This window comes from Pezoporus flaviventris, unplaced genomic scaffold, assembly GCF_033815535.1.
Source record: "Pezoporus flaviventris isolate CSIRO_AGI_PZ_B2104156 unplaced genomic scaffold, CSIRO_AGI_Pfla_v1 ptg000025l, whole genome shotgun sequence".
Classification (NCBI taxonomy): Eukaryota; Metazoa; Chordata; class Aves; order Psittaciformes; family Psittacidae; genus Pezoporus; species Pezoporus flaviventris.
In genome coordinates this window covers 9,197,406-9,210,042 of record NW_026892573.1, presented here as the reverse complement: position 1 = coordinate 9,210,042, position 12,637 = coordinate 9,197,406, and the positions used below count along the sequence as shown (strand labels likewise).

General features: G+C 44.5%; 1 long non-coding RNA gene across 1 annotated transcript in view; it reads left to right on the top strand.

Annotated features, from left to right (window-relative positions):
- The window catches only part of LOC133271754 (uncharacterized), a 33,203-nt gene that overhangs the window by 4,662 nt on the left and 15,904 nt on the right, over nucleotides 1-12,637 (top strand). The gene's annotated exons all lie outside the window — the stretch shown is intronic.

Sequence of the window (12,637 nt, the reverse complement as noted above, 5' to 3'; positions counted from 1 at the left end):
TCAACCCATGGGAGTTGCATTCTTTTGATTCTCCTCCCCATGCCTCTTGCAGACGGGAAGGGGAGAGCCCCCCGGGGCGGGGGGGGGACTACTAATCCGGACAGATCTGTCGTTATCTCAACACTTTGTGCCCCACGTTGGGTGCCAGAAAAACTGTCCTGGTTTAAACCCAGCCAGACAGCTCATTCACTCACTCCCAGTGAGTGGTGCCAGGCTGGAAGCAACTCCCACCTCCCTGGGCTCTAGCAGTAATCTAGCACAGTTTAGGATGATTCTGGGTCATGGTGCTTTGAGCACATGCTCCAGGATCTTTGGGCATGAAGCAGAGAAGAAGCTCCCAGAGGCACAGAACCCCATGTCCCCCAGACCTATGCTATAGAAACACCACTCTAGTGGGTTATTAGGAAAAATTAACAGTTGTATCTTGGGGGGGGGGGGGGGGGGGGGGGGGGGGGGAAATAAGGCCCAGGAGAAACCCAGAAACCCACGGCCAAGCACTTGATGGCATGGTTACAGGTACGCTCTTGAGGGGAGGCAGTGGCTATTAGCAGTCTGTATGTGAGCCACGCAGCGCCCCTTGGCCTGGTGGGAGGCAGAAATGTGCTTCATGCTTTTTAATTTATTGGCATAGGCATAGCCTGCCTGCTCAGTGCTGACTCTCACCTGTTCTTCTGTGCCTCTTTTGATCTCCCTGGTATGGCATCTCTTGTAAGATGAAGTTATCTGTCCTCTGCTGCACAGGCAAGGGCAAACCTGGCTTCATTCCCTGTGTCAGAGGGTTGAATCAGAAAGGAAAAGATTAAAGTTGCTCATACCAAGGTAAATCTGGCATTTCTTAATTTTGCAAGTGAAACACTGTCCTTCTGGTATAAAGCAGAGTGTTACAAGTACTTTGCGGGAAGAATAGCAAGCTGTTGGTTTTGCTGAGTATCTAGCTTTGTGGCACAGCAACGCCCAGCCTTAGACAAGTTCAGTGTTGGTGCTGGTCATGAATGTTGGAGAATTAGCTTCAGTATAAAGCAACACTAATGGCAAACTGTCCCTTCTGCTTCCTTCCTTTACTGCTGTGTTAAAAGGTCAAGGACAAATGTTAAAGCACTGAAGAGTATGCGGCAAGTGTTTCCTTTGCTCAGCTTCACCCCTTCAGTGTGTTTAGACCCCTTCATGTTAATCTGAACAATGCACCAGAAGATGCTGCAGTTTCTATAACAGGAGAGCTGCTTTGAATTGGTTTGTGCAGAAGATTTCGGGCTTTGATTGAAACCAGCTAAATAAAAGCAAGTAATACAAATTAGTACGGGCATTTTTGAGTTCTGGCAAAAATGAGAGCAAAATTCTCAGTATTTTTTTGGCTAAAGAAGTTCTGGGTTTGGACAAAAGGCTGTTTGGTTTTGGCAGTTTTGGGGTTGCGGTTTTTCCGTTCTTGAAACCTTCAGTTTTTCATTGGCAAAGTAGATGTCTTCTGTGCAACTTCTTGTTGGACTGAAAAATTCCCTTTCTTGGGGTGGCAATTCCTTGAATGGTCCTCCTCGGAGGGAATCTGCTGGCAGGTGCTCCAACTTGGGACAGGATGATGGGAAACACTGAAGGAAACACTTGTGCCTCAGATGCCAGCAAAGGAAAAGAAAAGCAAACCACGAAATATCATAGAATAGTTTGGTCTGGAAGGGACGCTCATAGGTCATCTAGCCCAAATTGCTCTGCAATGAGCAGGGACATCTCCAACTGATCAGGTTGCTCAGAGCCCAGTCCAACCTAACTTTGAATGTTTCCAGGGATGGGGCATCTACCACCTCTCTGGGCAATGTGTTCCAGTGTCTCATCACCCTCATCGAAACAATTTCTTCCTCATACCTAGTTTAAGTCTCCCCTCTTTTACTTTAAAATCACTACCACATGTCCTATTGGAACAGACCCTACTAAAAGGTTTGTCCTCATCTTTCTTATAAGTCACCTTTTAAGTATGGAAAAGATACCCATTGTTTCCATCTTTTCTTCTGACCCCAGCATTTCAGCTGATCCAAGAACGCATGTAGGTAAATAAAACCCAACAATTTATTTAAGGCTACAATCTGCTTTCAGGCTCTTCAGGCATGGTGTTCTTGAAACCATTCTTCAAAAATTTTGATACCTAAGAGATTGTCCTCCAAACAGATACAGAAACTGTACTTTGTAGTGGCCCCTGCTAGCAGTTTGTTTCTTCCTTTCAGTATTAGCTTGCCTTGGCCACCAAATGGTAGCATTGTTCTGGATGTTGCCTGCCACCCATATGCACTGAGAAAGCAATCGTGACATGAGACCAGGTATTTGTTCCTGTATCTTTGAATCTAAGCTTATTAAGGTGCGTTGACATATCTGGGCCCTCTGTGCTGAGCTGTTCTCTGCTTTTACTCCTTAAAAGAGATAACTCATATGAAGTGCAGATATACAATCTATGGAGTAAGTTATTGTGATGGTGGACAGGTTAGCCAGGGGTTAAATAGCATAATGTGCTATCTTTATTCCTCCTAGCTGCCCAAAGCAAGTATGACTAGGAGAGTGTATGGAAAATGAGGTAGGAATTAGGAAAAGATGTAGAACTTGAGCTACTGACATCCCACGTGGACCTGTACTACTATCACCAGAAAGGATGATCTCACATAACCCACACCTTTCTCCTCTCCACATGTTTTGTAAGGAACTCCATTGACAGACTGTGTCATACCTTGGGTGGTGCCCTTGATCATGTTAGATTTTTAAAGGAAGTTTGCTGGGCTAGCAGAAATCAGAGTGGTGGAAGTCCATCATGACTGACTTGCCTCTTGTCATGGGAGCATAATGTCATAACTTGTCAGAGAACTTGTGCTAATGGACTTTGTTGGAGATGGAGAGGTTTGCCATTAGATATTCACACGGCCTTAGCTTGAGTTAGGAACAGATGAGAGTGATGACCTGGAGACAATCTAGCTGGGGAGTCATCAGAAAGAAGAAAGAAGCTTTGTGGCTTTTAGACTACTGTTAACTCTACCCAGGTCTCATCAAAGCGAAAAGGACTAGACTGGGCACTCTAACTTGTCTGCTAAACTTTCCTGTACTCACTTTTTCCATGATCTTTTCAGCTATTCAACATACTTCAATGAGAGTGCTCTGTCTTTTGCCTCATTTTATGCCCTCTTCACAGTCTCCATTTCATCCCTCTTATTCATCTTTGAGGCTCTATTGTCCCACATGTCCAGGGCGCGGAACAACAGAGATGCAAAGGTGATCTGGAAGGCCTTGACCACTGGAAGAGAGGAGCCCAGACTGAGCATGACTAAAAAATGCTGTGAAAGACAGGGACAGGGCTGAAAACCATGCCTACAACTGAGAGTCCGTTCCAGTGAAGAAGAATAGCTGATCTCTTTTCAGGAGAAGTCTGCATAGGGTTCCTTTTTTTTTCCCTGCCTTTTTCAGTTCATAATATTTATCTAGATTGATGTATGATTCTAACATTCAGATCCCAGTTCTGTGCTGCCCCAGATTCACCACTGCCTGTGTAAGTGCTCTTTTTCTGTCAACAAAAGACTGTTGCCAGTGGGACTTTGGGTTGGCCTTAGTGGTCAAGAAGCCAGTGTCCTCCTTGGTTTTGTTCAGATGCCTTCACTTGCTTCTTTGGAACTGACCTTAGAGATTGTGGCATATGACTCAGACAGCAGGGTCAGTATCCTCTTGCTCAGGTGGTTTTAGGAATAAAGAAGTGGCAGATTTAGAGAAAGAACTGACAATGGTGTTTATCTACACTACACTTCTACTTTCTCTCCCTTTCTCATTTTTCAGTAATTTCCAGCCCCCTGGTTTTGGTTTGTTTTTTTGTTGTTTTGTTTTTTTGTTTGTTTGTTTTTGTTTTTTTTTTCTCTGTTGATATCTCATCTTGCATTTACTCTAAAGCCAAGCAGCCACTTACTGACAGACAGTTGCATCCTCTGAATGTCTCTTATCAACCAGCACAAACAGGCAGCAACACAAATCTGCATGCCCTGAGAGAGGACTCTCCTCACGTGGATGATCACAAGTGTAAGGGGTATTCTCAGCTGGTAAACATCATTTCTCTGGAGGACTGGGGAACGTGTGATGTTATCTTGTACCTTGTACATCATGCCAGCTAAACCATCATGCATTGTGTTCCCAAGTGCAGCTTATTGCCTTGTCAGCCTGTGGAAATACGCTGTCTTCAAGTGGATTTATGACACTGGTGGTTACTTCCAGGTCCTGACTATCACCTGCGCTCCTCGATATGTTTTGGGAGCAGTAAATTGCCTCGATTTTGCTGCTGTCTGGCAATGAGATGATATTGCACTTTGATCGCGTCTGATGCCATTCTTCCCACTTGACTTTGAAAGTAATTGCAGACATAGGTTTCATCTATGGCTGGTGCGGCACCGGCACTTCTGATTTATCTGACTTTGAGATGAGAAAGCTACGTGTCTCCTTCAAGTTACAAGGGGTCGAGGACTTTCTCTGTGTCTTATCATGCAGATAGCCCTGTTAACAGCAGCAGAAAAATTCACAAAGTGTAGGGTAGGAAGGAGGATGAGGGCAGCAGGTCGAAGTCCTTAGTGACTCATGCTGAGGTGAAATTGAGCCTGTATCTATGTGCAAGGCAGACAGTGTAGACCTGTGCCATGCTCACGAGGCTCGCATAATTGGCTCCTACCTTCTGTACCTCAGTTGGAAGTTCATATGTTTGGGGCAAAGCCTATCATCTGTTCATGCTGATGCAGCTGTTGTCTTGACTCATCATCTACCATTTTAGGTCAACTGACAGAGTGAGTCCATCTAGGAATACAAGGGACAATGGTACCAGTCTGCAGGCGAGGACAAGCAGCCTGGCTGCCAGTCCTTACCAGCCATCTTCTGCCGTTTAGCCCTGTTGCATTATCTGAAGCACAGAGAATGCATACACTGTGCTCTGTGGAGTACATGGTACAGGGGTCTCAGACAATATGAAATTTGGGAGGTCTGGAGAATAAGGCAGACTGTAGGGAGCCCTCTCCATCTTCTCACGCAGGTCTTTTGCTCTGCTTGGTTGCTGCTCCAGCACTCATGCATGGCAAAAAATGAATTTGGTTCAACAAAAATGTCTTTCTAGACTCTCTACAGCGCAACCCTTGTGTCTGCCAATAAGGTGTAGTTAATGAGGAGAGAGAGAAATTATTTAGGTTATATTTCCCCCCCCCCAAAAACCTCCTTATTGAAGTATAATAGAAGACAATGCAGGCTAAATATCACAGGCAGAAATATCCTGGCTGTGAGACTTCTCTAATCTTCCAAGGGAAGTGGTGGAAACCTTATCACTTAGGACATTAAAATAGACAATACAGAGCGCGAGAAAAAAAGCTATTGTGAAATACCCTTAATTGGCAAGTAGGTGGATGCATACGGCTTCATGTATCTTTTACGTTTATTAATCCTTCTTAGAGCTATCTTCTGCATCCTAAAGGAATATCCTTTGGTTGCGAGCACTTTGTCCCACAAGTAATTAAGCAGAAATGAGCATATCGCTAAGTATATTTCAATATGTGTCCTCAACTGGCTGGAACTCAACCCCGGGATTCAGGATCTGCTTGTAATTAACATTCCATAGTAACACTCCACACCCTCTATTTGTCTCTTCCTAGTTATGTGTTGGAAATGCACATTTCTCCTACCGTTAGAGATTTCAGCAGAAGAGTTTGAGCTGGGCTTTAAATTGCTTTCCACCTCAATTTAAATATTCCCTGTTATTTTAAGTTTGTAGACATTACACAAGTAAACCTTTTCTCAAGGCATCGTAGGGAAAAAAGCCACTGACTCAAAAAGACACAACTGCTGAGCTGCCTCCTGAGTTGACGATGTCACAGATTTAAGCTGTGATCTGTTAGCTCTTGTGGGTTTCAATACTGAAATTAAAGGTGTCACTCCTAATTAGCACAAAAGCCTCTGGATGCGAGGGGCAATTGTGAATGGATCTTCTTTCTGTGAAGCTGTTTTTCCTGCCAATTCATTAGAGCAACTTTTTCATTTACAGCAATATGGATGCTGGGGGTGCTTTTCATTGGGAAGGTTTGGCTGCAGTAGGAGATGGAGAAACAAACTGCTTCATCTTAGGATGAATGGGGGCTGTAACTGAGGTCTATCAGCAAGGGACTGAAAGGCTGCAGCTCCAGGTGTGATAACAAAGTCATGCCCATTGTACAGTAGCCTTTAGCAAATTCACCAGTGATGTGTATCATGCTGCTTGCCTGTTCTCTCTGTCTTTCCTTCAGCCTATCCAAAGGCTTATGTTCCCTGAGCCTGCTGTGCCCAGGGTATGTGCTGAGGGAATATGTGCCTGGGTCATGACAGCATTCAGCCTGAACTTAGAAAAAAGCCTGAACAAGCACCCCTGGGGCTGCAGGGAGATACATCATCCTCCCATGCAGACCCCAGGAGGGTGCCAAGGGATAGGGGAGGAAGCAGAGGTGTCAGCCCCCCTTTTGGTCAGAAATGGATGAGCCCCCCCCCCCAGTGGAGCTCCTCTGGCTGGGTACCGCTACCACATGGCTGCCAGGGCTGTGCTGGGATAATGTGTGTCCGAGGGCAACCAAAACAGTTTGTTCCCAGACTCCACATAGCTTTTAGTGCCCTTGACTGTAATAGCAATTAAAAGCAAACAAATCTGGATGAGTTCTGTGGGGGTGCCAGATCCCCACAGAGACACCTTAGCTTTCCTTTATGTTTTACATGGTAATGGGAAGCTCAGTGGTGAACTCTTTTCTGCTACTGGTAAATGGTGACACATGAGACACTGCTCTGGAGCCAGTGGCTGAAATTGTGACTCTGCTGAAGCCAGTGGCAAAACTCCCATTTTCTTCAGCAAAGCCAGAGAATTTTGTGCAGTTATTTTCCATATAGAATTCACTCAGGGTGATGTCCACCCCCAACGCTTCTCTTTTTCTCCAATGGTTAATACGTTAATACGTTAACAATAAGAAAAAAAACTTCTTTTCTGGAATGGTTTGTATTTGGGAAATCCAATTCTGACCTACTAAGCCTGCTCTGACTGTTTTAGCCCTGAGGCAAACTTGAAGACTGGCCTAGGGAAGCTGGTACTTGTTATTGTTGCTTCAAAGACAGTCTATGTGGGAGAGGGAATGAGATGTGTGGGGACTAAAATACCCTAGCCATAAAAAGCAGTAATAATTACCGTCTACATGTGGGCAAGTCAAAAGGGGTTATTACCAAAAGAAATTAAAACTCCTGTTTGCAGAGAAAATTGCCTGAAATCCAGAATTATTCATCTGTGCAGCATGGATTGATTATAAATGTAGTTTTCTTCAAACACCACTTTTATAAGGCCGATTCTAAATGGATCGAGACAACATTAAGAGGTTTGGCATCAGGTAAGTGAGGGTATAATGGGCATGACAGAAGGCAGGTCTGCTCTCAGGAGCTCTGGGAGCTAGGGTGCCAGTGGAGCTGTCTCCCCTGAGAGTGCACAGCACACCCTCCAGAGTCAGGCTGTGTGCTACTAATGTGGTCAAGGTGCTGTGTCTTGACAATGTCAGTGTGCTCACTGAGCAGCTGATCTTTTAATAGAGTATTTTTCCTCTCCTGAAACTACGGCAATTAATAGATTCATAGATCTGAAAAGAACTATCAGATCATCTAGTGTGACTTCATATAGATACTGTGCACTTCCACTCATCTCCACCTGCATTCCAGTAACTTGTGATTGACTAGTTCATGTTTTCCCGAAATGCATCTGTCCTTCTTGCGAGAATACTGCTGTTCAGTACATTACTTAAATTTCATGCTAATTGTTTTGCACTCAGTCTCTTCTCATTGACTTTAATGAAAATCCTCTTCGGACTTATTCATAGAAATGGGAGGAGAATCAGATCCAAATCCTCCCTGATGTCTGTGAAGATACCTTCTAATGGAGAGCACTTGGTGCTCTCCAGTCTTCTGCATGGACTTGACAGAAACTTTGGGCAGTTCTGCTGTTTTATAAATTTACCAGGTCAATCCCAAACATGATGACTGTCACGTGTGGTTGAAAATATTAGCTGAAAATTCTCACAGGATGAAGAGAAAGGCTTCTCCATTAGCCATAATTAATAGGATAGTTTCCTAATCTGCAGTCGGTTGTGTGAGAAAATTCCTTATGCCTGAAAAATCTTGGCTGATGATGCCACATGCCATTCCTTCAGCCTCCAGTTTTGTGTTAGAAGTTGAAAGAGTGTGTGTGTGTGTAATACCACTGCTTCATTATAACTTCTGCTCACAAAATGCCATGCCACAATTCTGTCAGCTCCGAGATTAAGGTATTTAATAGCGTCATTTGGGTTGTGTATAATAAGATTCAATCAGTTCATTGTTGCATACATTGTTGGCTATCATTTGATTGGGCAATGCCTGAATGTACGTTTGGTTTGGAAGAGCTGTTGCACAATGCTGTATTCCCTGTTGCTTCATGGAAACTTGGACTTCTTCTTAGCTTCACTTTCTGTGAGTTAAACACTGCTGGGGAGCTGTCTTTGAACCAGAAACCAGTCATGATGAGAGCATCTCTTTTTGTGGTTTTGTTTTGTTGTTTGTTTTTTTTTTTTCTATTCCAGGTCCACAAACTCAGTTCAATGACACATGGCTTTCATTTATGTGGTTATCAAAGCCTATTTCTTCATTTGATTTTTGGCTGTACACAAGCAAGAACATTTTCCTTCCTTAGGGTCCTTGTGTATAAGTTTAGCAAATATCTGCCTTTTATTTTACTTCTTACCATCTGTTGAAAAGATTTAGCTTATATAACAACTGTTTTCACCATTTATATCACCACAAAGTAAAAAATCGCCTATAGACACAGAGATTTTCTTGCACTTGCTATCTATTTCCCACCCACCTGTTTATGAAGTGGTTCTAGTATGTATATCCTCAGCAGCTCTGGGATCCAAAAATATCCAGCTGCTTTAGAGCCCTAATGAGAACTGCAGTTGTAGACATGAAGAAATACTGCCTGTGAATTTTGCTAAATTTTCACAAGTTCTGCTGCTTCATGCTGGGGAGACCCAAGATGTTTGTGAGAGTGGCTGCCTTCCTTGCCCACTCTCTCTGGTACTGGGGAATGGATGGGCAGTGCTCCTGCTCTTCTATCCCCATGAGTACCATGGCATTCTGTGCTAACATGGCTACTTCTGTGTCCATAGAGAGAAATAAGACCTCTTGGGTATAATTTATCACATCCTCACACAGATGTCCAAGGCAGCCCAGATGACTTGTATGCTGAAAAATTATCTGGTTTTCTGCCAGTGATTATAAAGGGATGCCAGGCTACTGCCTCATATACAGGTGTCTTTGGTGTTGGCTTGTTAAGCAGAATGAGACAAATCCTACCCAAGCATCCCAGCTGAGTAGGTAGTTCTGTAACCTCCTGCAAGTGCCTGATTATTTTTTACACTACTGCTAGTAAACTCATGGGTGCCCCAGTTCTTCAGGACCACAGAGCCTCTGGAGTCTAACTGACGAACAGCAAGCATTGAACTGGGAGGCCAGGAGAATGCACAGCAGGTGATTTCACTTGGTAGCTGAGCCAGTTCATGCTGTGCTGACTCCATAGCACCTGATGGAGATTTTGCTGAAAGCAAACTAGTCATCTGTGCTTCAAGCTTCTGCTGACCAGATTTTGTCTCCAAGCTGGCTCTATTTTGCACTGGGCCCTGCTCTGAATGGCCTTGTACTTACACCTCATTCCTCTCCCAGGGACCATGGGACATGCCATGAACTGGGAAACAGATGTTTGTTTTTCCTGTTGTCTTCACCAGCTTTCATTTGCTTCCTTGCTGTGCACTTGTCAAGACACTTGCACTACACCTATATGAGCTTTTTCATCATCTCAAATGGATCAGACCTCTTGGATACTGATGGCTGAGCTGCAGCAGTTGACAAGTTAGAAAGTGCCTTCTGCTACAGGCAGAGGCAATTCAGCATGTAAGACAGAAGTGAGCTTATTTGTAGGTGTCCACCCCTGTGGTATTAATATGTTCTTGAACTAGAGAGAACTCTGTTAGCAATGGGTGATATATACAAAGAGGCTGTACTGGGATAAGGGTGATGGACCAGATGATCTTTCTTTGTCTACTTTGTTTCAGTACCATGTTGATGAATGTACTATATGTGATCTGGACTTACCGGTGGTCTACTGAATGTTAAACCTGGAAGCAGAGATGGAAAAAAAACCCAGCCATTACTTTAATATTGAGTACTCCTGACTTAAATCCTTGGGCTGATGAAAACAGAAGCATATGCTGCAGATCTTGCTCTGCACATTCTGCAGAGTCAGGGTATCCCTGGTGTAGATTTCTGAAGGCGGGGATATTTTAGTTAAAAATAAACCCAGAGCAATCATGACAGGCTTGTAAATTAATGTGGTGAGTTCTCCGAGCACCAGCTCCCATCAGGGTTACTCTGGTGATCTGTCAGTGTCGTCCATCACCAGGGCCCTATCGCTCTAATGATGCGTTTCATATTAAAGTGGCTTCAGTTGCTGGGAAGAGATTCTGCATGTTAACCTCAAGTGTTCTACCTATGGTGCCTTGGAGAATAAGGCAAATAGTTTCCACAGACAGAAATCCTATTTAATTCTTTGGCTGCATTGAAAACAAAATGTTTTCCTTCACTGCAGACTTTCACACTCCATCGAGAACTTATGATGATGTTTAAATGATGAACCATTATATAAAGCCGGCATTCCCATTCAGATTAACCTTTATTAAAAGACTTTTAGGCTTGACTGAAATAACGCAATCTGCCCTTGAGGCAGGGGTAACTGTGTGATGGCCTTCTCCAGCAGTACCATGGGAAACGAGCTGTGACTCACAGCCTCACTTCAGTGGCCAGTTCCCCTTTGGTCCAAGGGGAATTCCTATATATGAGCTCCTTCTCAGCTGTAGGTTTCTTCCCTCTTTGCCCTACTGTGTCAGCACTGCCCCCTTGCACAGTTCTCTGTGTTCTCCTCATTCCCATTTCACTGGTTGTAGCTCTCCTGAGCTCTCTGCCCCAGTGCAGGAGGCTTTGCATCAGCGTGCGCTGTTTCCACTCTTTTAGACAAAAACACCTCCTCTGTACATGCAGAAGCAGGAAGTCAGACGTCTGAACAGCCTTCCCACAAATTTCAAGAATTACTCACATTTGCTGTCATCCGCCCTGGGCTGCACTGCCTGGGGTGGCCTTGGGCTCTGACGAGAGCTGGGGGCACACCTGCTGACTTGACAAAGAGCTGGAACCCGTTTGTGCCAGGGCAGACACTGGCCACTAGTCACGGGCATGCCCCAGGTTTTGTCCTGCTTCCAATGCCCTGTGACACCCACTGGGGTCCTGAGCATCTTCCCACCTCACTTTTCACACCAATCGACTGCTCTGTGGGGTGAAGAGCCTCAGGGCAGGCTGAGACATGCTTAAACTTATTGCCCTCGTGTTTTCTGCCTGCATCGTTGCACTGGATTTGCCATAGCTTGTCTGTCCTTTTGGTTTATCTGTGTAGCGTTCTCCTTGGTTCTAGGAATGACCCACTCTGCCTTGTTGCAAAAGACATGAAGCGTAACTTAAAATTGACACTTTGGGTGTGATGCTTCCCACACAGCCTGGGATTGATCACTGCAGGCTGACTGAACGGGAGAGCACGGATCCATGTATGGAGTGGATGTGCTATGGCTCACAGTGAGCTGTTAACAGCATAAGTGGTGGCTAGGTCTGGTCCTCGGAGCAGGCTTTGACCAGAACCTGTGTGTTCTGTGGTACCCATTCAACAGTGTGGGTTTGACTGTAAACATCTGCCTATTCTGATCAGTCCAAATCATGCCTGCCGTCTTACGTCTGAATCCTGTGGTCCAGCAACCCTGATCACCCTCTTCTGAATGCACCCATGATGCTTCAGGAGCAATAAATGGCTCAAAGAGTTATTGCAGATCTTCCAGGTGCCCTCACTGGCTCTCTACTGGATAGGTCCAGACTTGAAGAAATGTGAGATGGCTGTAGCCTGGGTTTCCACTGTGGTCTGTACCACAGACCTTGGTAACACACAGATGATCATGATTCTGCATACCAAAGTATGTTGGCTGGAGGAAGATCATCTTTCAGAGGGGAAGTTAACTTCAGACCTGCCATGGATAAGGTATTAGACATGTGCTGACTAGTGTGTGCTGCAGTTCAACAGCAGTTTGGTTTACACATCAGAGAATTACGTGAAGAAACTCCTCAGCAATGTTTTTCAGGCTGCTTTACCTGAAATTTCAAACTTCTGACACCCTGAAATTTCAAGCTTCTGATAAACACAGCGGTAGTGGAAGTGGATGGTGGCTGAAACTGCCTCTGAACCTCATGCTGTCTCTCTGCTACCTTCTGCTTGAGAAACCATTGTAATATTTATTGTTTAGGGTGCAATATATCTTTGTTCTCTCTTTGCCCAGTGCAGTGACCCTGCCCAGAGACAGCACATGGGCACTGACCCATGTTGTTAGAATAATGTAAGTAATAATCAAAGTTTCTGAACCTTCAGGATGAAAACCCCATGCAGTATTTGCTATACAACTGTTTTGGTTTGAGAGATTCAATTAAATACTGACTCAGTGGTTAGGATATGTAGGTTGGGATTATGGTGATAAAC